This window comes from Durio zibethinus, chromosome 8, assembly GCF_047325235.1.
Source record: "Durio zibethinus cultivar Kanyao isolate XHJ-2024 chromosome 8, ASM4732523v1, whole genome shotgun sequence".
Taxonomy (NCBI): Eukaryota; Viridiplantae; Streptophyta; class Magnoliopsida; order Malvales; family Malvaceae; genus Durio; species Durio zibethinus.
Window position 1 is genome coordinate 29,457,103 of NC_143169.1, and position 27,635 is coordinate 29,484,737.

The following is a 27,635-nucleotide window of genomic DNA, read 5'->3' on the forward strand; positions in this document are numbered from 1 at the left end:
GCCTAAAAGTGAGTCATCGACAATGATAATGCCATTAGCATTGGTGGTAAATCTCTCAGCATGTCTTGTCTCTAGTGACATGCACTTGTTGTCCATCTGGACCCTATTAAAACCAATGCATCACTCAGTTGATGTTTGCATTGTAACCTTAGGTCAAGCAGGATTACCTATTATGTTTAAGCATATCAATAAGTAGATAAAAAGAAACTTACTAGGATTTCCCTAGTAATGGTGAGTGAATCAGGAAGAACCTGCCCTAAGAATTGTGTACCCATGGTGTCCAAATTGTAGTATGAAAAAACATCCTTAGTGGTGGACTGAGGCTAAGTCCCCTTAAAAGGGGTGCCAAAAAAGGTGAGAGCCCCATTGTGCTTAGACCCTATCACACCATGAGGCACTATTTGTGAGTCAGGTAGTTTAGGAATGTAGTCTCAATTAGGCAATAAATTTTGTCCAAGGTTGAGTACAGGTGAAGACTGATAGTGAACAAATACTAAAAGGGAAGGATGAAAAGGACTGTGAAAAAAAATGAAAAAGTGCTTGAAAATATAGGGAAAGAAGTAGATAGAGGCTGGCAATGCACCCCAGTTGGATATAGATAGGTGAAAGTTGGTCCACCAGTTGGCTCAGGGTATAGACCGATGCAGGTAATGATGATAGCCCAAGCTCGGGCTTTCGATATGCCTATGTAGACGTCATCACTGCAATCAAACAATGTAGCACATGCCATATCAATGTGCCTTAGCACATGTGTGCTCCTAACATCAGCCTACAATTTCCCTATCTGGTCCATCTTGAAACATGGACCAAGGAGTCTGAATGTGTGCTAGTCAATGGGCTAGAAAACCCATAAAGCATAAGGTAGCTAATTTGTAAGATCCCTTATGAGTGTACTACCAACTGACCTTGATTTTCTGAAAAGGGTTCAAGTGTAAGCATGCCTATCGAGACCCAAAAGATAGTGAACTATACCTAAGCAAGGCAAAGCCGGAGAAAACTTTGGTGCAAGCCTATAGTGATACTGACATGCAAAACTTTCATCTAATTAAGTATAGGGTCAAAAGACTAATCGAACCATCTAGTAACTAGTTCCCTCCAAAGTTTCCCTTAGGATAGTTGGAGCCCATAGCAAGTTCTATTGGGTAAGGCCAATGATTAAAGGCATCAGAGGCATAACATCCTTGACATATTCTCAAACTTTAAATAGGTAAGATGGCATGGTTGTTTCATTGAGCCATGCTAAAAAATTGAGAGCTCTGAGTGGGCCATTTTTGGTAAGTCGGGCTATCGATGTGGGATGAATCAAAAGCCAGGTTACAGTGCCCAACTATGTATGAACCTAGAACCCATAAAGGATGTTGGTTGATTAAGACAATAGGATGGTGGTCATGGAAGTTAAAATTCACTAAGGAGTCTGTAATAACTCACCTACCAAATCAAGTAGCCTCGAAAGTGAATGGCACTTAATTTAATGATCTATACCCAATTATCGGGGTAAGTTCAGGCCCCAATGAGTTAAAAGGTGCAACGATTACTACAAAACTTAGGGTACAAGTTCTAGCAGAGTAGCCATTAGTGCAAATCTTGGTGGTAGTAGCAAATATTCAAATAAGAATGAAAAGGAGAAAAGTTCCATGTAAATGCACTTGCACATGGGTTAGTCGATCCTAAGAGATGAGGGAAGCCCATCTTATAGCGCGTCCAATGTGTGCTTCAAAAGAGAATTAGGTTAAAATTTTTAAATTAAGATGCAACGACTGATGGCAATGTCAGGGAGTCTAAAGACATAGGTAGAGGCCTTGAGAAGGTTTATATTTTCTCGTTAATGGCCTGCCCACCTTGGAAATAGCTCAGCCAAAGGCCAGAAGAGTGCCACATGTTGCATAACGTCTGGTTCACCCTCAATAGCCCTTGAAATTTGGAAGACCAAGTGCTATCAGTCCCAACCATACTAATAATTACATCAAGTCTCTAATATGAATAGCCTCTAGTCAATGGAACAATATAGGCAAATGAAGTTAGCAAATTGTATATGTAACCTTAGGAAAAGGATTGGCTCAAGGGTTAGGCATAAGGGTCCCAGTCCTAAACCCATCAGTTACCATTGCACTACTCGAGTTATTCCCACAGTGAGAGTGGGTTATCGCGTGTCGGCCAGGGGATGAACTAGGAATAGCTCCCTTGAGGGCCTTTCCTAGGTAATGAATAGTTGACTCAAAATTGATAAAGAGAAGGGAAATCCAACTGTTTAATTAAACCAAAGCATTGTGATTGTCCTTGCAGATGCTCAAGCAATGTGATTTCTACCTAGTGCTCTGAATGTCAAAGTGAAGAAATTCAACTAGGCACGAGTAAATGGCAAGAGTAACTATGACTCTCTTAAGGTAGCCAAATGCCTCATCATCTAATTAGTAATGTGCTTGAATAAATTAATGAGATTCCCACTATCCCTATCTATTATCCCACTTGTGGCAACCAAGCGTTCATAGCAACATTGTTTTTTGATCCTTTGATGTCAGGTCTTCCTATCATTATGAAGTAGAATTCACCAAGTGTTGCCAATAGGGAACATAAGCTAGGTTTAGACCATTGTGAGATAGGTTAGTTTAACCCTATTGATGGCAGCATCATAATAGCAATTCAACCTAGTATAAATGGAACCACTGATTCACATAATTGGTCATTATGTCATGGGCTTCGAACTTAAGCCTGAATCTGTATGGTCTTAGGGCTTGGAATTAACTCCGTATGCCTAAGTTTAACCTATGCAACTAGTGTACAGGCAAAAAAGAAAAAGAAAGGGTGGAATACACAAGTTAGTGAACACAATAGAGAATGCTGGAATATGCAGTATATTACTAAAGATAGATTGTGTCTAAAGATGTGATAATGTACAACTGAGGGTGGGGTGACCCTCTATTTATAGTTGAGGCTCCTAGTTTTACTTATGGCTAACTCTTAAAATTAAAGGATTTACAAGTTTTTGAAAAATCAGGGATTACACATTATTACACAGATTACATAAGGCTCCTCCTGATTTTCAGGGTCAATTAGATCTTCATACTGAATGCTACCAATCTTAGATGCCTCTAAAAGATTCTAGATTGGCTCAGCTCCTTTGGTCCACCTAGGTACAGTGTGGGCATGTTACAGGGCTAGTCCTAGATGTGTGAGTAGGCCTGTATGTTGTGCGGGCAATTGGGACTTATCTCTCATGCTTATTGTGCCAACCCCTACAACTATCCCCGATGCTTGAACCTTGGTCCCTGTTGCTCGGGCCTAAGCGCTTGGTGCACCCATCCAGGGCATCATATTCTCCCTCACCTAATTGCACAATGCCTTTGTTGCATCCTCTATGTGGAAATACATAATCTGGTTGTTGAAGTACCACAAGTCTTCTACTGGCTTCCAACTCGCCTCACTGTCTCGAGTCCCTTCTAGTGCACCAAGTACTCCTATCTTTGCTGGTAGTTCTTTTGTCACACCTCTCGATCAGCAATGATGCTACGGACCTCCATTTTTTATAAGGCCTTGACTCCCAATGGTGCACACTTTAACTCTTCCCATACTAGATCTCTCTCATCCTCATGGAATAGCATAAGCATGCTAACATGGAACACTAGGTGTACCCTTGGCTTGCGTGGCATATCTAGCTTGTAGGCAACCTTGCCTACCCTCTTAAGAACTCTAAAAGGTCTCTCGTACCTTTGGAATAAGCCTTTGTGTAGCACTTTTTGGTGCATAATGGGGTGCAACTTCATCGAAACCAAGTCCCCTACTTGGAACTATATGTCCCTCCTATTCTGGTCTACCCACTTCTTTGACCTCTTTATGACTTTGTGTAGATAGACTCTGGCCAAGTTGGTTTACTCCTACCAAGCCTTGGCAAACTTGTACATTGCTAGATTAGGCCCTGTATAACCTGTAGTGATCAAACTAGGGGTTAACAGTTGCTAACCTATCATAATCTTAAAAAGACTCTGGTTCGTTACTTCACTCCTCTGCAAGTTGTACGAAAATTGGGTGACATCTAACTACTTTGGCCAGTCCCTTTACGTGGCACTCACATAGTACCTCAAATAGCCCATTCACTCACTCAGTCTACTTGTCATTCTATAGATGCATGCTGGTGGAAAAGTTCAAGTCTAACCCTAATAGCTTGAACAACTCAGTCTAGAGCCGCCCTATGAAACACCCATCCTAACCACTAACAATGGTCCTTGATACTCCCTAGTACTTCACCATATTCTTCAGGAAGAAATGGGGTTTCCTATTTGGCTAAGCACTCTTTGGTTACTAGAATGAAAATCCTATACTTGGAAAACCTATCCACCACTACCATGATGTTCCCAAACCCCTCTAGTTTTGGTAAATTGACTATGAAATCTAGGATGATGTTCTCCCGTGGTCACCTGGTATCGGTAATGGCTCTAAGAAACCACCTAGTTTCTTAAGCTCTACCTTGTCTAATTGAGACATAAGACAAGTCTTCACATAGGCATCCACATCCTACCTCATGTGTAGCCAGTAATACCATTCCTCTAAAAAGCCTAAGGTGCGACTCACTCCCAGGTGACCAGCCCACCTCGAATCATGGCACTCTTGCAAAACTTCCCTATAGAGCTTTCCATGCTATGGCATCAATAACCTATTGCCCTTGGTGTACAATAAGTCAACTTGCAACCAAAACTGCCTAGTCTTACCTTGTTTGGCATACTCGATGAGAGCCTTGGCTATAGGATCATGCGTGAGCCTTTCCTTGATGTGTGGCACCAAAAACCCTTTTGGTTGGCTAATGGCAGTAAGGTTTACGTTCCTACTTAGGGCATCAGCCATTATGTTTGCCTACCCAGGCTTATACTCCAACCTGTAATCAAATTTTGCTAGAAAATCCTACCAATAGGCCTACTTGAGGGATAACTTTTTCTGTGTCTAGAAGTAGCTAGTTGCCACATTATCTATTCTGACCATGAACCTCGACCCCAACAGGTAATGCTACAAAGAGTGTAAGTAGTAGAAGTTACAATTGCTTTAACTCTCCTTCATAGCATTCTCCCAAGCTCCTAGGGAGCCAATGGAGTGCATGGCAAAAGTGTTTGGCACAGAGTAAAAAAAGAAGGCTAACTTAGGAATATGAACAATAGTTTCCTACCTAAGGCCACATAGTAGCTAGGATTAAGCTCCTGGCCTATGACACTGTACAGGTAAGCAAATGTGCATATTGGAGCCTAACTAAGAGAGGATTGTGCGTTGAGCCATTATACAGACTAGTGCTTGATAGTGTGTACTATGTTGGTGTGTTGTATTAATAGACTAGCGTGCTGGCTTGCAAGAACTAAAATCGGATTGCTTGAGTGCCTACTAGAGTTGATGTAATCCTTCAATTTTTGCATTCATGAACTAATAGTTTGTGTGCTTTGGGCTATGGCATAGCTAGGGAAAACCAAATAAGGGGCCTAAGTGAGGTGTTTGAGGAACACCCATCTACAAACAGGTAGGGGAAGGCTTCAGCAAGATATGTGCTAACAAGCACTTGGTTAGTGAAATGTGTGGAGGCCATGTTTTAGATAATAGATCAATTCAAGACATTAAAGGATCCTTAAATAAGGCAATGGAAAAGCTTATATAGGGTAATGAAGCATTAGAGTCCATAGTGACAACCTTGTAAGAGGAATTGGCTAGGCTCAAGGTTCACCATGCTGCATTGTAAGCTATTGTGGTTGCTATTATGGGTTGAGACCGAGATTAGAGGTGCCTAAGCATTTCATTAATGGACCAAAGTCATGGGTAAAGGCAAAGCAGCAATGAAAAGAGGTTTAGGAGTCAAGTTAGGCCAAAATTACTATGTAATCATTGAGTCAAGTTGAGTACACCAAGTCTCCAAAGCCAAAATGAAAAAGCCAAAGTGGGGGAGACACCGATGTTTGTTCCTCAAATGAGGAAAGGGCTACAGGGAAACCTAGATTTTGTAAGATCAATAGAGCCACCAATAGGGGCAAAGGGCCTTGAGTTACTATTTTTATGCCAGGCAACATCAGGTCAGGGAGTGATCGAATCTTTTGGGCCTCAAGCAAGCAAAGGGGCTATCTAAAAACCAGAGTGGAAGTGGTAAATAACACCAAAATGAGACCAAAGAATAGTGGCCAGGTGCTGGTCAAGACCACCAAGGGGTTAGGACCTCTTGAGGAGTTGATGAGGGAAAACCAATGGTAGTGGAGTGCCACAACATAAGTCCCTTAGTATAGCCAAATTCCTCATAAGAGAGTGTGCCACAAGCAACTCAAAGGAAGCATAGGAAGCATCAGTAGCATAGATGGAAAGGTCCATTGTAGTAGAGTGTTAAGGAATATAGGATTGTAGCAAAATGTTGAGGAACGTAGGATCGAGAATAGTAAAAGCCAACAAAGTACATGTTTAGGAATAGGATAAAAATGTTGGAAAATTGGCTTATAGGGTAGGAGTCAATACCAGTGTACAAGGTGAGTGTATCATTGCCTAGCAATGAAGGCATTGCTTAGCAATGAAGGCATTGCTTAGCAATGAAGGCATTGCTAGAATGAGTGAGGAAGAATGTCATGGCCCGCAAGCTAGTCCAAGTCCAAGGGTTATCTCCAAGTCAAGTGACAGTTGTAGTTCTGGCAAGACAAAGTCTGATAGCCAAGGGAACCACGCCTTGAGGTGCATTGGAGGTCTAAGTCATGGGGAACTACCCCAAAACAATGGGGTAAGTAGTGATCGAGACTCTACAGGCTCAAGAAAGGTGTTTAGCTTTAGTAGGATTGAATCAAGCCCAAGTGTGGGTGCTAGTGAGCGATGCACGAGCACTTAGATAGACCTAGCCAGTAGCACTAATGATTGAGGTATGGGTGCATGGTTGGGCCCATATGCTTAAACAAAGACTTGGGAAGATTAGATTTAAGGGCTTCAAGAAGGCTTATCGCTCAAGTTGATTTTAGCAAGTCAAATATTACGCTGTAGCACCAAATCCCCTAGAATCAAGGATTATAACTTAGCTCCTAAAATCAAAATATTATAATCTCTAGAGTTTAGGAATATATCTCACACACTAAATGTAAGGTGTACTTGGCTATATATAGTCCCCCACCCTCATTGTACACACACTAGAACCATTGAGTAACAACATTCTTACTCTCACCTTAAACCTTTTTGTTATTTTTTTGTTAGCCTTTTTTCTAGCATTTATTGTGCCTTTTTGTTTTTTACCGTATTGGGCAACCAAGCCCATAGTCTAGAGTGTCCATGCACTATTTCTTATGTTACGCTAATCTAGGATGCAAAAGAGTTCATTCCCATGTCTTAGAGCCACACTAGTTTAGAGCTTGAGTCTCGGCCCATGACAAGTGGGGTTCTTTCTGAGGTGAGTGATAATTTCAGTTCTATAGGATAGAGTCTAAAAGCCAAGACAATTATGCCCTGAGGTGCACTAGAAGTCTAGGTCATGCGAAACTAGCCCAAAACAATAGGAAGGCAGTGATCAAGACTCTAGAGGCTTAGGGACGGTGTTCAAGTTCGATAGGATTGAGCCATGCCCAATGGCAAGCACTAGTGAACAATGCGCAGGCTCTTAGTTGGATCTAGGTGAGTAGTCTGATGATCAAGATGTAGGTGCATGGTCAGACCTAAGTGTGGGCATGCCTGAACATAATCTTAGGAGGATTAGACTTGGAGGCTTATAAAAGGCCTGGTGCTTAGCATGATTTTAGCAAGTCAAGGATTGTGCAGTAACACCAAATCGCCTAAAATCAAGGATTGTATCTTAGCTCTTAGAATTAAGGGATTGTAATCTTTAGAGTTTAGGAATGTATCTTAGGCACTAAATGTAAGGAGGACTCAGCTATAAATAGAGAGCCTCCACCCCTATTGTACACATAATAGAACCATTGAGTAATAACATCTTTACTCTTAACTTAAACGTTTTTATTCTTTTTTTGTCAGCTTTTCTTCTGACACTTGATATGCCCTTTTGCTTTACAACATGCTAGGTAACCAAGCTTGTAGTCTAGAGTGTCTATGTACCATTTCTTGCATTAGGTTGATCTAGGACATGAAGGAGTCCATTTTTATGTCTTGGACCTACTCGAGCTTGGAGCTTGAGTCTTGGCCTATGACATGTGCACATGCATCGACCACTAGTGAGACTTGTTGGCCCTTTGTCTCGACACATGCCTCGACCACCATCGACACATGATGGCCCTTTTGTAAGCAATTCCCTTGAACACCGTCAGCACATGCTAGGTTGTGCACCACATGTCAGTGTCCTAGGCTTGAGTGACACATCATGTGCACCACGACTAGGTAATAAATGGGTTCAGGCATATGTTCATACTTTTGCCATGCCAATGGCTTTTTAATGGCTTGTAAATTCATATAATAGTCCGCTAACCTTCATGTGAAGTTTCATAGCAAGATGACTTGTTTTTTATTTGTCACAATCTTTAAAACTTTTTGCTATTTAGGATTTTTTGAAAATTTTTTAGGAGTTTTGGCCCTAAATTTGGTATACATGATCCTTGTATTTTTGTTGGAATCTATAAAAAAATTCAATTAAAAAATCAAAATGTAGAAGATTTTATGGTCATTTGAAAAAAGCATCCCCATTTTAAACACTTGAATGGTTACTGGCTGAGAACCTATAAAAGCTTTTATGCTCTTTAAGGGGGTGTGAGTTGTCAAGGTTCATTGAGGGATAGGGAGCCAACATAAGGGACAAAGACTAGCACCCATCGCATATCATGTGTAAACACCCTCTGACCCCCCACCCCAAATCATCGAAACCCCTAATGCCATCAATTAGGTTCTATAGTGATGCTCCAACAATGGTTCCCTAGGCATAAAAAAGTGGCACCAACACATGCCTGAGCTCAGCATGTGCACCATAGCCTAGAATCAAACTTCAGTTAAGGCCTCGACCATCAATGGCACATGTTGGCACATGGTGCAAGCACATGCCTTAACCATCATCAAGGTCACTTACCTTAACCACCATTGGCACATGCTGGCCTTTGGTAGGCACTTGCCTCAACCACCATTAGCACATGCTAGCCCTTGGTGTAGGCACATGCCTCGAGTAGCATTGGTTGAAGATGGCCCTTGGTATGGGTAGTTGCCTTAAACACCATTGGCACTTGCTGGCCCTTGCAGCAGGCACTTACCTTGAACATCTTTGGCACATGCTAGGCCTTGGTGCAAGTACATACCTTGACCACCACTGGCACTTACGAACCCTTGGTACAGGATATGCCTGTTTGAAGAAAGTGTCCCTATTTTAGACACTTTAATGTCTATTGCTAGCATATCTATAAAATCTCACATGCTCTCTAAAGGGTGGTTATCTTGGGCCTCTTCTCCCCTCATAGAGGGAGTAGGTGTGTGTGATGGGCCTATCATTACGTACATGTATGGCAATATCCCTAGAGCAAATTCCAACCATGAATGCCTTTTAGCTATGTTATCTGGTGGCTAGTTGCTTTAGTGACCCATAGATGCCCATGGCTTCATTAGATTGGTATACATGTGAAAAAAAGGCTCAGCTATGCCAAGCTTAATCCCATTCCTACAACTGATGTTGGCCTAGACACTAGACCAAGTCCCTAAATTAAGTAATGGCACATTGGGGTAGGCAAGCAAAATGTATGACCATGGGCTAGGTCTAGCCAAGTCTTTTGGGTATTTGGTAGTCCCATGGTCCTTTCTTGTTGGCCACAAAATGCCTTGGCCTGGCCAAGCTTGTGCATATGTCACACCCCACATGAGCACCATTGAGGCCAAGGCTCGAGTGCCAACACATGGAGGCTAGACCCTCACTCAAGCAGTAGATCACATGAACGAGTCCCTACAAGAGTTACTTGATGTTGAACCTGAGGACCATTCGAGAGAAGCTTCTCAAAAGCCCTAGAAAGGTGGTGCGGGCACTGTAGGTGCGAAGGCTCTAGATAAGCCTAGTTACAAGCCAAGTGCATAGGCATAGAACCTTCTAGAAGGGTGAGATACAAAAATGGGTATGGTTACTGTAGCACTAGGTAGGGATGCTTTCAAAAGGCCAGAGGTGTAGGCACTTTACGAGAGAACCTAGAACCTTCTAAACTTGGTGCACCACAAAGTGTCTAGAACCAACTTTTTTCTAGAAATTCACTAACCTTGTATGTGTTAAGGGCCTTGGAACCCTCTAGAATGTATATAAGAGCCATACACTTGGCTCACTGGTGACCACTTTAGCCGTGGAGGCTTAAATATAAATAGGGGTGCCCCCTCTCCCATAAGCAACTTATAAGCTAGTGAATTTGTGAACCCACAAAGCTACTCAAGCACATTTGTACATAAGCCACATTGTTCCAGTAATAAAAAGGATCTTGTATTCTTTTACCATTGCCTTTTTAGTGTGCTATAGTGTTTAATTATCTCTAGGGTCCAATAAGTCATTGGTGAGTGGCACACTCACTCAACTCGATTAAAAGATGACTTAGGCATACATGAATGGCAGTTTCCTACCTAAGGCTGCACGACTACAAAGCTTAAGATTGAAGTCTATGATAGTTGGCATTAGGGCACAGTTTAGTGTGCGACCCCAATCTAAGACATGTATACTTCTAAAAGAGCCCCTAGCACATTAAAAGGTAAGAGACTCATGAGACACACACTATTGGAATGGGTAGAAAGACACCAATAAGGGCATAATCTCAACCTTAGGTGCTCAATTCGCCAAGGTGGAATTAGCCATGGCTAAAATACAAGACAAGTACGAAGACCAAACGGAGGAATTGGTCTTGGCTGGAAAAGAGATCATGGATAAGTTAAGGCAAACTCTTTATGAAGAAATTAAAAGCCTTACCTATAAGAACTCTACCCTAGTGGCCTTAGTAGAGGCCATGAGAGAGGAGATGAAGCAACTCAAGAGGAGGCTTTCTACGTACAAGGCAACCATAGGGGGAGGCATACTGACAATAGCTAGGTAGAGGTTTCCAAGTCAAAGGAGTTAAGGGGGACATGATCTACAAAAGACATAGACAACTTCTTATGGGACATGGAGTAGTATTTTCAAGCATTGGGCATCGAGAAAGATGGTGTTAAGGTAAGTATTGCCTCTATGTATCTTACAGACATTGCACTTCTATGGTGGCATTACAGGTCCAAAGAGGTTAGGCATAGGGGTGCTGCCATTGGAACATTAGAAAAGTTCCAAAAGGAGTTTAGGTAGCAGATTTACCCAAGATACGCTATAGATGAGGCATATACCTAGCTACGATACTTCACCCAACATTGAAAGGTGCAAGATTATGTTTTGGAGTTCTAAGAACTTATGCTCCAAATTCCCAACCTTATGGAGGATTAGCCCTTTTTGCATTTATGGATGGGCTCAAGCCATGGGCAAAGCAAGAGCTAAAGAGGATGGGTCTCCAGGACTTCACTCGAGCCATGACCATCGCTCAATCCTTAGTGGAATTCAAGAAAAGGTACAATTTTGAGTCTTTCAAGCCCAAAGGCAAGGGCAAAGGTAGGGGAGACAAAGACAAAAGTAGTAATGGTAAGACACTAATACACAAATAGAAGTCCTCCAAAGAGGGACACAAGAAGAAGTACAAACAATTAGTGACCAAAGGTGGACCTATGACCTATTTTCTATGTGACAATCAACATTGAGCCAGAGATTATCCTAATAGAGCCAAGCTCATGGCCATCATCAAGAGGTATGAAGAGCAACCCAAGAATGAGGGACTAAAGCTTAGTTTGATCATGCTAAGTTCTATATTAGTAGAGAAGGGCATAAGAATAATGGGCTTATGTTTGATAAAATCTCAATTGTAGGTAAGTGCTTGAATGCCTTGGTGGACACAAGTACATTTGATCTTTTCATGTTCAAAGGAGTGGCCAAGAGATTGGGGCTCAAGGTCAAGAAAGGGGTGGGATGGATTAAGATCATGAACTCTAAAGAGGTTTCGATCATGGGCATGGCACAAGGAGTCGAGCTATAACTTGAAGCATGGAAAAGTAAGGAATCCATTAAGGTAATCCCTCTCAATGACTATGACTTTGTTATCGATTTAGATTTCCTCTAAAGGATTAATAAACTCCTTGTTCCATTCACAATTGCATTTGCATCTTAGATGATTTGCATCTTAGACCATTAGTGCCAGTGCAGTGTTTCAATGAAACAAGAGCAAGGGACCAAAACCAAGGCACTATTCATAATCTAGCTCGCCAAGGGCATGCAAAAGGAGGAGCCACCTTTTTGGTGGCCTCAAAGGAGGATGAGCCTTAAGAACTAAAAGACAACACCCCTTTAGAGGTGTTTGAGTCCTTCAAGGTTGTCATGCCTATAGAATTATCCAAGAGACTACCTCTCAAAAGGGAGGTAGATCACAAGATTGAATTGGTGCCTGATGCCAAGCCACTAGCCTGAGCCCCATATAAGATGTCACCCCTAGAATTGGAGGAGCCAAGGAGATAGCTCAAGGAGCTTCTAGATGCAAGGTTCATTAAGCCTTCTAAAGCTCCATATGGTGCACTAGTCTTGTTTCAATGGAACCACAATGGGTCTTTACAGATGTGCATCAACTATTAGGTGCTAAACAAGCTTATAGTGAAGAACAAGTATCCCATTCCCCTTATTATCGACTTGTTCAACCAGCTGGGAGGAATACAATGTTTCATCAAGCTGGATCTAAGATTAGGATACTATTAAGTGAGGATAGTTGAAGGTGATGAACCAAATATAGCATGTGTGACTAGTTATGGGGTGTACTAGTTCCTAGTAATGCCTTTAGATTTGACGAATGCACCGTGATATTATATACACTGATAAACAACATACTACAATTGTTTCTTAACCAATTTGTTGTCATGTACCATGATGATATTGTTATCTATAGTCAATCATTTAAGGAACATGTGGATCACTTGCGGTAAGTGTTTCAAGTACTAAGCAAAAAAGAACTATACGTAAAGAAGGAGAAATATTCATTTGCCCAGTAAGAGGTCTCATTCCTAGGCCATGTTATAGGGAATGGCCAGATCTAGATGAATGGTAACAAGGTCTATGCAATCCAAAAGTGGGAACCGTCAACCAAGGTCACAGAGTTAAGGTTATTCCTACGTCTAGCAAACTACTATTAATGCTTCATAAAGGGGTACTCAACCATTTTTTGTAGAATATACTTTGACCACCATTGGCACATACTGGCCCTAGTGTGGGTAGTTGTCTTTAACACCATTGGCATATGCTAGGCTATGCACCATGTATGGGTATCCTAGGCCTAGGCCACACACCATACTCACCACAACATGGCAATAGGTGGGCTTAGGCACATCTTCATATTTTTGCCAAGCTAATGCCATTTTTGTGGCTTTAAATTAAAATAAGTGCTCACCAGTGCTCACATTTAGGCTTTGCTCAATTTTACTGAACATGAACACGATGCCCTTACCACTATTTTGGCTAGTTCCCCATGACTTGGGCCTCTAGTAGGCCTTAAGACCTTTTCCCTTAGCTATCAAACCCTATCTTGCTAGAACTAGAACTGCTTCTTGACTCGAAGAGAACCCTTGGGTCTGGAATAGTTTATGGACTATGACATATGCACATGCCTTGACCACCATTAGGATGCATTGGCCCTTGGTCTCGACACATGCTTTATCCACCATCGGCATACGCTTGCCCTTTGTGTGGGCAGTTTACTCAAACCATTGGCATATGCTAGGCCACGTTTCATGCATAAGTATCTTGGGCTCAAACCTTACACCATTTGCACCATGATTGGGCAATAGATGGGTTCTTGCACATTATAGTTGTGCTATCCCAATGCCATTTTTATGGCTTGTAAATTTATATAAGCACTCACTAGCACATGCACCTGGGCTTGGTTCCCCTGGCTATCGATCCTTATCCTGCTAGAACTAGTATTGCTAATCGACTAAGAGAGAACCTCTAGGCCTAGACCAACTTACATACTGTGACACATCCACATGCCTTAACCACCGTCAGCACCTAATAACCCTTGACGTATGCACATGCCTTGACCACTATCGATAAATGCTAGCCTTTAGTGTAGGTTGTTACCTCAAACACCATCACCAGATGCTGACACTTAGTACAACATGTGTACCATGACCTTTTCACCACTCTTTTATCCCTTCCAAGGCATTTGTCTGCCCCTCAAGCACCATCAACAGCAAATGATGCTCGTCATATGCGTTATGGGCTCTGGTCTTAAGCTAAAATCCATGTGGCCTTAGATAGGGAATTGACTTTATGTGCCTATGTTAGCCTATGAAACTTAAATGCTTAGCATAATTCTAGCTTGTCAAAGATTGTGCTATAGTACTAGGCCTTCTAGAAGCCCCAAAATCTTATCCTCCTAGGACTATGTTTAGGTATATTTATACTTAGGTCTGACCATGTGCCCATACCTTGATCATCAAGGCCATTGCCTAGGTTTGACTATGTGCCTGTGCATTGTTCACAAGCACTTACACTAGGGCCTTGCTTAATTCTACTAAACCTAAACACTGTGCCTAAGCCTCTGGAGTCTTGATCACTACTTATACCATTGTTTTGTGCTAATTCCCCATGACATCAGCCTTCAAAGGCCTTAATGCTTGGTCTCTCTAATTGTCATATCCTATCATGCTAGAACTGGAACTACTCCTTAACTAATAGAGAACTCTTAGGCCTATACCAATTTGCAGGCTATGACACATACACATGCCTTAACCAACATTGGCACTGAATGACCCTGGTGCATGCACATACCTCAACCACCATCGAGACTTGTTAGCCTTTTGTCTTGGCACATACTTCAACCACCATCATTACATGCTAGCCCTTTGTGTAGGTAGTTCCCTCGAACACCATCAGCACATGCTAGATCACGCATCATGCGTGTGTATCCCAGGCCTAGGCTACGCACCATGCATACCATGACTTAGTAGTAGGTGGGTTTAAGCATGTCTTAATATTTTTGCCATGCCAATTATGGCTTGTAAATTCATATAATGGTCCCCTAAGCCTTCATGTGAAGTTTCATGGCAAGATGACACATTTTCTATTTTTCATAATTTTTAGAATTTGTCATGATTCAAGATTTTTTAAAATTTTTTTAGAAGAAGTTTTAGCCCCGAATTTGGTGTACGAGATCCTTGTATTTTTTTAGCATCCAAAAAATATTTAGCTAAAAAATCAAAGTGTAGAAGATTTTATGGCCATTTGAAAAAAGCATACCCATTTCGGACACTTGAATTGCTGTTGTCTACGAACCTATAAAAGCACTTATGCTCATTAAGGGGGTGAGAGTTTTTAAGGTTCTTTGGGGGATAGGGGGCCAATACAAAGGGCAAGGACTAGCACCCATCACACATCATATGTGTACACCCCTTAGCCCTTACCCCTAATCACTAGATCTCTAATGCTATTGATTAGGCACTTTGGTGATGCTTTGATGATGGTGCCTTAGACAAAAAAATGTAGCACCATCACATGCCCGAGCCTAGCATGTGGATTGTCGCTTAGAATCAATCTTCAGCCAAGGTTTTAACCATTAATGGCACATGTTGGCACATGGTGTAGGCACATACCTTGATCATCATCAACATAAGCTAGCCTTTGGTATAGGCATTTGTTTCAACCACCATTGGCATATGCTGGCCTTTGGTATGGTAGATGCCTCGATCAGCATCAGTAAAAAATGGCCCTTGATGTGGGTAGTTACCTTGAACATTATTGGCACATACTGGCCCTTGGTGCAAGTAGTTACCTCGAACACCATTGGTAGATGCCAGGCCGTGGTGCAAACACATACTTGACCACCATCGACACCTATAGACTTTTGGTGCAAGATTTGCTTGTTTGCAAAAAGTATCCCCATTTCAAACACTTTAATGTCTATTGCTACCATATTTGTAAAATATCTCATACTCTTTATAGGGTGGTTGTTTAGGCCCCACTCTTTTCCCCATAAGGGGACTAGGTGTGTGCAATGGGCCTATCATTGTATACATACATGGCAACATCCCTAGAGCAAAATCTAGGTTGTGTATGCCTTCTAGCCATGTTGTTTGGTGACTGGTTGCTATGGTGAACCACAAGCACCCATCACCTCAACCAGTTGGCATGCATTTGGAAAAAGGGCCTGACTATGTTGATTTCAAGTTCATGTCTATGGTTGATGCTAATCTTAAGTCTATGCCTATGATTAATGCTACCCCAAACTATAAACTAAGTCCCTGAATTAGGTAACTACTCTTCGAGGTGGTGCAAGTGGAAGCTAAGGTCGTGGGCTAGGTCTAGCCAAGTCTCTTGAGTATTTGGATGTTTTGTAATCCCTTCTCATAGACCACAAAAATACCTTGGCCTGGCTAAGCCCCTGTATATGTCATATGTTGGGAGCTTAAGCCTAGCTACCATGTAGCCTTAGGTGGGAAACTACCATCCATAGGCCTAAATCAGCCTTTTTCCTGACTCTTTGCCAATCACTTTTCCCATGCCTTCCATTAGCTCCCTAAGAGCTTAGGAGAAAGCTAAGAAGGAGGGTTAAAGCAATTGTAACTTTTATTTACATGATACTATATGCAATTGCTTAATGCCTAAGTCTATAATATGGTTCTTCTTATTTATGTAGCTTCTAACTTGTTGACAAATGAGAGGAATGGCCTTTATTTATATTTGAGCCTTTCTAACACATATGACCCTTATTGATCCAAATGTGTGGCCCTTATAGGCCTTCTAGACCCTTTCAAGGTCCCTAAACACTTCCTAGGTCAACTAAGGGCTTTGAAAAATCTAGCTTGTTCTATGCTCCCTACTAAGCCTCAAGTCTAGAAGTGTCCAAGTACTCTCACTTAGTGCCCGCACCTAGTAGGTTCTAAAACCTTCCCCATCTAGTCACTGCTCCACATGCAGCTAGGTCCTTTCAGAGCCTTCCTTATTTAGGTTGCCTATTATTTTTCCTGCCTGATCCTTTTTGAAACCTTTAGTACCCATGCACATGGCTAGCCTTTAGACTTATCTAGACTTTTTTGTGCTCGTGCACCTAGCCTGTTTCTAGGCTAATCTAGAGCTTTATCTGCTTGCTTGCCCGTGCCACTCTTTTAAGGCATTTTAGATCCTTCCAACGAGCAGTCCTCATTCTCGACACTAGGTTACTTACCCTGCCATGCTCTTGCACCTTAGGCTAAGCCCTGATCTACACACTTGGGCCTCGTATATGCCTTTAGGACCTTATTCTTTATCCTTCCAAATCCTTTGCCCACACCAACTCAAACAAGCCACATCTCTTAACCCACTTGGCTTATGACTTGCACATGAACCATGACATATGCAGTCGATACGGCCCAAGAACCTAAGAATAAGTTAGGTAATGTCTTCTTGGGTTGCTGATAATAAAGTTTATGTGCGATCCTAACCAGACCAAGCATCGATGGTGTCGTGTCATTGTTATTTATTGGATGGTAGATATAGTCTCATAGCCTTTGCTTATGTTTTTCTTATGCGAAGCTATTGTGGCGTAGCCTCATATGTCATTTCCTCCACTCGCTTGTTGTGTAATTGAATGGGTGGGTTATGGACTGATGTGTATGGATCCTACCACTTGTACACAATGGGTATATGAGTGGTGCTAAGGTTGTACATGTTGGCAGACTCCATGATCACTGCATTGAACTACTGACCCATCATCCTCTTCAATCTCCCTCCATGAGGTCATAGTACCCTAAGGGTGTAATCGAGATCCTGTGCTGCATACCTAAATTGATGAAAACTAGATGTCTTGTCATCCTTTATTGGTCTTATGTTTTTTGGGGCTATAGGTCGAACCTCAATCAAGGCCCATGTCCCAAGTATGGCACCCAAACCTCTGTGGCCACATTGGTGCATTGGTGTTTGATAGTGCTTCTAGATGCAGAAGATTTTGTAAACACGGGCTCTTAACCCTTGTTCATCCAATGCAATGCATTTTATGTGTTCGACATGCATGATGCTTTTGCTCTGTGTTAGCTCTCTCTGTCATTTAGTCAGTGCATTAAGGCTCATGTAGTGCCAACATCTCGAAGGAATGCTACCTAGTTGATCTTGCCAATAGTCATATGCTTGTCTAAAAGATTAAGCCATGTATGTGTCAGTTCAAACTAATTCAGACTATGAAACTGCGAATGGCTCAACAAATTAGTTATAGTTTGTTTGATGGTATCTGTTACTCAGATAACCATAGTAATTCTAGAGCTAATACGTGCAACAACTCTTGACTTCTGGAAGGGATGCATTTATTAGATAATAGGTCAATGCAGGCTTTGCCTATTGCTCTAATGATTCATGATAACTTGACAGATCACATGGCCTTTGTATTGGTGATGCATCATTCAAATTTTTGCCCTATCAACTTTCGATGGTAGGATGGTGGCTTACTATGGTGGCAACAAGTAACAAAGAATTAGGGTTTGATTCCAAGGAGGAATCTTGAGAAATGGTAGCAAGTGTGCAAATTACCAAATCCTGACTTGACGAGGTAGTAACAATAAATAATAATACTAGGCTCTATGAGTCTGGTAATTGGAATGAGTATAGTCTAAAACCCTTAATAAGGATCCATTAGAGTTCAAGTCTAGTGCTAGTAGTTGCAATAATTCCAGCTTTAATAGTGTATGTTTATGTTGCTGCAATTAAAAAACTTGTAGTTGAAACTAAGGTTGGGTTATCCGGTCTACCTCATGGTGAGCGTTGGTCTACTCATCCCTACTGCCAGTGATGTACTCCTAGCCTTAACTAGTCAAGTCATTCCTCTAAAGCTGTTACTTTGAATAAATTAAAGTGCTCAAAGTAAGCCTAAGATTGTATACATTAGCATGGGATAACATCATAGGATTTTAGTCCTATTGTGTTAGCCTTTGGGATCGGAATAATGATTAACAGGGATAGTCAAGGGCATTCATATTTCATAGTCAGAGGTGAAATTCTTGGATTTATGAAAGATGAACAATTACAAAAGCATTTGCCAAGGCTGTTTTCATTAATCAAGAATGAAAGTTGGGGGCTCAAAGACAATCAGATATCATCCTAGTCTCAACCATAAACAATGTTGACCAAGGATCGACAGTGTTACTTTTAGGAATCCATCAACACATTATGAGAAATCAAAGTCTTTGGGTTTTGAGGGGAGTATGGTTGTAAGGCTGAAACTTAAAGGGATTGACATAAGGGCACCACCAAGAGTAGAGCCTGTGGCTTAATTTAACTCAACATGGGGAAACTTACCAGGTCCAGACATAGTAAGGATTGATAGAATGAGAGCTCTTTCTTGATTCTATAGGTGGTGGTGCATGGCTATTCTTGATTGGTAAAGCAATTGGTCTAGTTAATTTCATTAACGAATGAGACTTTAGCCTACTAACTATCTACGAGGAGGTCATCCTTCATGGCTAGCCTCTTAGGGGGACTGCGGTCGCTTAGGCTAAGGAAGTTTGAGGCAATAACAAGTTTGTGATGCCCTTAGATATTCTAGGCTACACATGCGCTACACTAATATATTCAATGAGTTTATATGTCACTGTCTATAGAAAAGACCAAGCCAAGGGTTCTCATTAAGACAAGGAGCAGTTTTAAAGCTATTGAGACCAAGTCAATATGTAAGGTAGACCAAGCATAAAGGTGCAAGATAGGTCCTAAGAGTAAGACCATGACCCAGAATGGATGCATAGGCATTGAAATGAGCTCAGGAAGCTTAAGCTAGTGGATTTGGTTTAGTAGCTTTCAGACAGACCCAGGTGCAGGTGTATGCCCAAGCATTGGTAGAACCAAACCAAGCACAAGCCTAGAAAAGGGCCCCACATGGGCACTGCTAATGAAGGAGTCCAAGATAATTCAAACTCTTTTTTAATAGAGTCCATGTAAAATTAGAACTCTTCAATGTAATCCTATTGTAATGTCCTATATATATTAGACTCTTTGTAAGCTTAGGATAGGAACTATGTCAGCCTTAGCTATAAATAAGAGGTGCCCCCAACCTTATTATACACTTCACAACTTGAGTAATACAAGTTTACTCTTGCCTATCTCTATCATTCACTTTAGCTTTCTATTAAACAGTTTATATATAGCCTTATCTAGCAGCAAATTGGGGCAACTAGCCTTGAAGTTTTGAGAGCCCATTTATCTATCCAATTAAAGACTTACCTAGGATACTAGATGAGTCAATTTTTGGGTCCTAAAGCCATACAAGTCAAAGCTTAAGTCTCAGCCCATGATAAGTGGTATTAGAATAGGTTCAAAATTGGTTCAAAGTTAGCAAAAGCTAGTCCACAGTGATCAACGCTATGTGCCACGGTACTAAAGTTAACCTTGGAAGGAAGTTTCAAACGTGTTGGTGTAGGCATTCAATTTTATGGTGTGGGCATCGTAGGTCATTTTTGTGCTTGTGTGGTAGTGATATGCCCCATAGTGCACAAGATACAGATGTATAAGAATGTAGACTAGGTGTTCAATCGATTACTATTGTGGTACTATAGAAGTGCTAGGCATGGTGTGCAGGTGTATAGACTGGTGCTTGACTGAGAATACAGGGCTTGTTAAGTCAATGTGCAAATTGGTGCTTGACAATGTGTGTGTGTTGGTGTGTTGTGCCAATAGATAGGTGTACTGGTTCATTGAGACCAAGACTAGATCATCAGAATGTGCAAAAGGTTAAGGTAATCTCTTTGGTTTTGTAAATTATTTAAGGTTGTGGCATCACTATAGAAAACTAGACCAAAGGCTAGGGTAAGGGCCTTAATAAGTGCCCACCTATAGACAAAGTAAAGAAGGCTAGATTGAAAGACATGGTGAAGTCCCTAGATACCAAATTGCAAAAGTTTGAGGTGACTATTGTTGAATTGAGGTATAGGTTCAAAGATAGGGAAGGTTCCTTGAATGAGGTATTAAAGGTGGTCATGCAATGGAATGAGGCATTAGAGGCCATGGTGTCAACCTTGCAAGAAAAGCTACCAAGGCTTAAGGTTGATCATACTACGTTTCAAACTGCGATAGTTGTTGGTGTGGGCTTAGAACCTAAGGTGGTGGTGGCTAAGCAGTTTTTAGATGCTTAAAAGCTAAGAGTCAAGACCATGCTGCAACAAAGAGGTATGTAGGAGTCAAGTTAGGCTAGTGTTGTTGTGGAATCAAAGTCTTAGGTTTATTGCACCAAGTCTCCAAAGCCCAAGGGAAACAACCAAGTGGGGGGGACACCAGTGTTTGTTCCTTAGGTAAGGAAAGGGCTATGAGAAATCCCAGATTTTGCATGGCCACTACTGCTACTAGTAGGGATAAAGAGAATAAGCCCTTGAGTTACATTTTATGTAATAATCAGCATAGGGTGAAAGAGTGCTCGAAGTGTACAAGGCCTTCAACCATCAACTACATAGAGAAGTTGTTTGTAGGCAAGAGTAGTAGTGGTGATGAGCACTAAGAAGAGCCCAAGGTGATGCGGCTCGATGCTTTTTTATTTTGTTGAAAAGGTAGAACCTCTTTAGGATATGACAGTGAAGTGGTAATGGAGTGCCATAGCATTAGTCCCAAGGTGCAGCCAGATCCCTCCAAAAAAAAGTTTGTAGCAGACAAGTCAAAGAAAGTAGAGGAGACACTAGACGTGCAGGCGAAAAGGACTAGTGCAGCATAGGGTTGATGATACTCAAGAGAACAACCAGTAGAGTACTTATTTGGGTATGGGACAAACACATGGGAAATCTAGTTCAAGGAGACAAGACAAAGTTGATTTGCATAAAGGCATGCAGTTTAGATGCAATATCCCTCTAGTAATAAAGGTGTTGCTAGAATGAGTGAGGAAGAATGTCACAGTCCATATAAAGGACCAAGCCCAGAGGTTCTCACTGAGAAAGGGAACGGTTCTCACTAAGATAAGGAGTGGTTTTAAAGTAATCAGGACTAAGTTAAAATGCAAGGGAAACTAGGCCCAGAGGCGTAATAGAGGTCTTAGGGGTAAGACCATGACCCATAATAAGTGCATAGGCATCGAAACAAGCTTAGGGAGCTCAAGCTAAGGGATCTAGTTTAATAGCTTTCAAATAGACCTAGGCATAAGCACATGAGTAGGCCCAAGCATAGCAAAACTAAACCATGCATAGGTCTGAAAAAGGGCCCAACATGGATACTGTTGAAGAAGGAGTCCAAGTTAATTCAAACTCTTTTCTGATAGAGTTCATGTAAAATTAAAACTCTCTAATGTAATCATATTATAATGTCTTGTATATATTAGACTCTTTGTAAGCCCTAGGATAGGAACTATGTCAGCCATTGGTTTAAGAGGCCCTTAGCTATAAATAGGAGAAGTCCTCCACCCTTACTATACACACCATAACTTGAATAATACAAGTTTACTCCTTCCTATCTCTGTTGTTCTCTTTAGCTTTCCATCAAGCAATTTATGTGCAGCCTTGTCTAGTAGTAGATTAGGATGGTTGGCCCTGGAGTTTTAAGTGTCCATACATTGATCTAGTTAAAGGCTACTCTAGGATACTAAATGAGTCAATTCCTAGGACCTAGAGCTGCATAAGTCAGAGCCTAAGTCTCAACTTGTGACATATAGCCTTGGCTGATAGGCCCAAGTAATATTTGAAATTTCATCGTCATGGTGATAGATCATTTCAATTGTTGGTCTTCAACGAGGAATTCCTAGTAGGCATGAGTCATCAGCTCACATTGACTACATCCTTGCCTTTTGTACACACTACCCATCACTCCTACTAATTGAATGGTTTGATAAAGTGTTTGGATCATGGCAACATGATAGTTCATTGCCCACGATGTCTCGAGAAGTCCATCGAACCTTACATTTGGAGAAAGGAAAAGTCATAACAAGGTTTTCATATGTGAACTTATGAAAAGATCATTGTTGAAACTTGCTTAATGAATGACAATGCATTAACAAAACACTAAGGGGACAAAGGTACCTTCATACCTCAAGCCTCTTCTTGCCTTAGCTGTGCATGACAGTCGATTCATTTCACTTTCTAAGCAGGTGAAACTATTAATATCATCACTTACAGTTGAATAATGAACCCTTGGTGCTAATCACCCTAGGGAACCATAATGAAAAAGAGCATGTGTGCCTTCTCCATCCTATTCATGATGTATACATGGGCGGCATATGACTCTTTTTTTTGTGAAAAACCAAAACAACTCTCAGCAATGGATATCTCAACTCTCGTATCGATGAAGAATGTACTAAAATGCGATACATGGTGTGACTTGTAGAATCCCGTGAACCATTGAGTCTTTCAATGCAAGTTGTGCTGCAAGCTATTAGGCTGAAGGCATGCCTGCTTGGGTGTCATGCACTGTTTCCCCCTCTAAACCCTTACCCATTAAACTCTACAGTAAGTGGCTGAAAATTGCCCCTCATGATCTCATCAATCTTGGTGGGGCTAAAAGCAAGTTGCCAGCAATGATAGCATCGTGATCATTAGTAGTAAAGCTTTTGGCATTCTTTAACTCTGGTGACACATGCTCGTTGTCCATTTAGACCCTATTGGACCCTTCACATCACTTGATTGATGCTAGCATCATGATCCCAAGTCAAGTAGGATTACCTGATGAATTTAAGCATATCAATATGCAGAGAAAAATAAACTTACCAAGATTCCCCTTAGTAACAACAAGCAAACCAAAAAGAGCCCAACTTGAGAATCGGGTGCCCACGGTGTCTAAATTGTAGTTTACAGAAGTGTCCTCAGTGGTGGACCAGGCCTAAGTCCCCAGGAAAGGGGAGCCAGAGAGGCTGAGAGCCTTGTTGTGCCTAGACCCTATCACACTATAAGGCACTATTTGTAAGTCGAGTTGTTTGGGTATGTAGCCCTGATAGGGCAGTAAATTCCATTAAAGGTTGAATATGGGTGAAAAACTGATAGAAAACAAGTATCATGAGGGAAAGATGAAAAAGACTTTGAAAGGAGAGTCAAGAGTTCTTGAAATTATCAAGAAAGAAGTGAAATGGGGGCCGATGATGCATCTTGGTTAAATGTGGACCAGCAATAGTTGATTTGTCGATTAGCTAGGGCTGGACCATTATGGGTTATGGCGGTGGCTCGAACCCAAGCTTTCAATATGCCTATGGAAACATCGTTACCATGATTATAAAATGTAGCACATGCCATCTCAACATGCCTTGATGCTCACGTGCTCTTGACATAGGCCTGTAGGTACCTCATCTGGCCCATCTTGAAACATGGACCAAAGAGTCTAACATGTTTGTGAGTCAATGGGGTAGAAAACCTATAAGACACAAGGAAGCTAATTGGTGGGATCCTTCACAAGTGAGCTACTGATCGACCTTGATCTTCTGAGAAAGGTTTGAGTGTAAGCATGCATGTAAAGACCTAAAAGATAAGGAACTATGCTTGAGTGGGACAAAGCCAAAGGAAACTATAGTGGAGGCCCATAATGATACTAGCATGTAAATTGTTCATCTAACTTGGGTATAAGGGTGAAAGACTAATCAAACTATTTAATAGTTGGTTCCCTTTAAAGTTTTCCTCAAGATAGTTAGAGCCTTTAGTGAATTCCATCAGGTAAAGCTAATGATTACAGGCATCGAGGCCGTAACACCCTCGACCTATTCTTAAACTTTAAATAGGTAGGATGGTGCGGCTTTATTAAGCCATGCCACGAAATTGAGAGCTCCAAGTGGGCCATTTTTGGTAAGCAAAACTGGTGATGCAGGATGAACCAGAAGCCAAGTTATAGTGCCCAACTTTGCACTAACCTAGAACCCATAAAGTGTGTTGGTCGATTAAGATAGCAGAACAGTGGTCATGGAAGTTGAAATTTGCTAAAAAGTGTGTAACAACTCACCTACCGAGTCAATTGGCCCTGAAAATGAATGACGCTTAAGCACACAACCTATGCTCAACTATTATGGCAAGGGCCAAGCCCCAATGAGTAAGAAGGCATATGGTCATTACAAAACCAAAGGCACGAGCTTGGGTCGAGTAGCCATCAGTGTAGATCTTGGCATTAGTAGTAAATATTCAAATAAAGACTTTGAGGGCTAAAGAGAGGAATGGTTCCATGTGAATGGCACTTGCATATGGGTTAGTTGATCCTAAGAGATGGGGAAAAATAGTCTAATAATGCATCTAGCATAAGCTTTGAAAGGAATAAGGTTAAAATTCTTGAACCAAGATGCAGCGATTGATGGCAACGTTAGAGAATCTAAAGACATTGGTTGGGTCCTCAAAAAGAGTTATCTTTTTTATTTCATGGCTTCCCCACCTTAGAAATGACTCAATTGTATGTAGGGTTTGGTAGCCAAGTGAGCAACATATGTTGCTTAGTGTCTAGTGCACCCCTGACAACCCTTCAAAATTTGGAGCATCGAGTGCCATCCATGTTCGATCATACTCATAACCACATCAAGTCTCCAAGGTAAACAACCATTGGTCAATGGAACAAAGTATGCACAGGAAGTCAGGAAAATGGATTCATAACCTCAAGAAAAGGATTAGCTCTAAGGACTGTGCATGGGGGTCCTATTCCTAAACCCTTCGACTATCAATGCACTATTGAGCTACTCCTATGGCAAGAGCAAGTCACCATATGTCGGTCGAGAGCCTTCCCCAAACAATAAATAGTCAACTTTGAACTAGTACGGACTAAGGGAATCTGACTATTTAATTAAAACAAAACATTATGATAGTCCCTACAAATGCTTACATAATATGATTTTTGCCCAGTGCTTTGAATGTCTAAGTGAAAAAATTCAACCAAGCATAGGTAAACAGCGGGAGTAACTATGACTCTCTTAAGGTAGCCAAATGCCTTGTCATCTAATTATTAATGCACATGAAAGGATTAATGAGATTCCCACTATCTCTGTTTACTATCTAGTGAAACTACACCCAAGGGAATGGGTTTGGCAGAATTAGTGAGGAAAAAAGACCCAATTGAGTTTGACTCTAGTCTGACTTTGTGAAATGACTTGAGAGGTGTAGGATAAGTGGGAGCCTTCGGGGTGAAATTGAAATACCACTACTTTTAATGCTACTTTACTTATTCTGTAAATCAAAGGTAGGGCATGACCCCTTCTTTTAAACCCAAAGCCAACTTCGATCAGTCAATCTAGGTGAAAAACATTATCAAGTAGGGAGATTGGCTAGTGTGACACATCTATTAAAAGATAATGCAAGTGTCCTAAGATAAGCTCAATGAGAATAGAAATCTCATGTAGAACAAAAGGGTAAAAGCTCATTTGATTTTAATTTCTAGTACAAATACAAACTATGAAAGCATGGCCTATCGATCCTTTAGACCATCAGAATTTGAAGCTAGAGGTGTTAGAAACCACATGGATAATTGGCTTGTGGCAGCCAAGCATTCATAGTGACTTTGCTTCTTGATCCTTCAATGTCAGCTTTTTCGATCATTATGAAGCAAAATTCACCAAGTGTTGGATTGTTCACCAACCACTGGGAATGTAAACTAGGTTTAGACTATCATAAGATAGGCTAGATTTATCTTACTGATTGCAGTGTTGCAATAGTAATTTAACCTAGTATGAAAACAATCATTGATTTGTACAATAAGTCATCGCACTTGGTTGAAAAGCCAAAGGCACAAAGCTACCGTGTGCTGGATTATAACCAAATGCCTTCCAGGAAAAATCTAGGCTTGCAATGATGCATGTGCTTGTCACCCAAATGTTGACCCACAGTAGGGGCCAATGCCCTCAAGGGCATGTGTCCTAAGTGTAGCCCTCATAGCGAACAACCACACAAGCCTCCTTAGAGCTCAATTCCCATCAAGTGGCAGGTAGAATCCTTTATAGATGACTTCAATATGTGATGGGATATTGTATATGGTAGAGTAACCCTGCTACCACATTCATTAAGATTCAACCCTTTATTGCTTCAATTTGTCCCTCCCCTCACCACACCCACTAAAGTCCTCTCACTTCATTTCTTTACACATACCCTTCTAGGGTTAGGGATGAATGGTGTTCTCCTTTGCAATAGATTCGATTAGGTATTTGTTATAGCCACCATGTAAACTACAATTGAATGCCTTTGGTAGTTGCTACAATGATAGCCTCACCTTTGGTGTACGCCAGCCCCTAGTGTAGGTTGTTGCCTTGAACACCATCGACAGCATGTGGCCCTTGGTTGGTGTAGGCAATTGTATCCAATACCATCGACTGATGCTGGCCTATTGTTGCCCCAAACACCATTAGTAGATGTTGGCCCTTAGTATGGGATGTTGCCTCAACCACCGATAGTGCAAGCGGGTTCTTGGTGCAGGTTGTTGCCTTAAACTTCTTAGTAGATGCTGGCACTTGGTAGGCATGTGTACTGTGAACCTCTCACCCATAGCGCTTGCATATCCTTCGATCACCATCAGCACTAAATGATGCTCGATGCATGCATCACATGCTCCAATCTTAAGCCAAACTCCATGTAACCTTGGATAGGGAATTGGCTCTGTTTGCCTAAGTTAGCCTACAAAAGTCAAGTGCTTAACATAATTCCAACTGGTCAAAAATTGTGCTACAGTATTGGGCCTTTTAAAAGCCCACAAATCTAATCCTCCTAGGACTATGTTGAAGTGTGCCCATACCTATGTCTAACTATACACCTATACCTCGATCATC

At 41.4% G+C, this 27,635-nt stretch overlaps 1 non-coding gene and 3 pseudogenes across 1 annotated transcript; all 4 read left to right on the forward strand.

Annotated features, from left to right (window-relative positions):
- Positions 1-143: 143 nt before the first annotated feature.
- On the forward strand, positions 144-2,778 carry LOC149517906 (25S ribosomal RNA; annotated as a pseudogene).
- Positions 2,779-18,069: 15,291 nt separating this feature from the next.
- Positions 18,070-19,156, forward strand: LOC149517907 (18S ribosomal RNA; annotated as a pseudogene).
- A 4,015-nt stretch (positions 19,157-23,171) lies between these two features.
- On the forward strand, positions 23,172-23,327 carry LOC149517908 (5.8S ribosomal RNA). Its single transcript, XR_016344859.1, has one exon. It is a non-coding gene; the product is annotated as a 5.8S ribosomal RNA (ribosomal RNA).
- A 232-nt stretch (positions 23,328-23,559) lies between these two features.
- On the forward strand, positions 23,560-26,907 carry LOC149517909 (25S ribosomal RNA; annotated as a pseudogene).
- Positions 26,908-27,635: the final 728 nt, after the last annotated feature.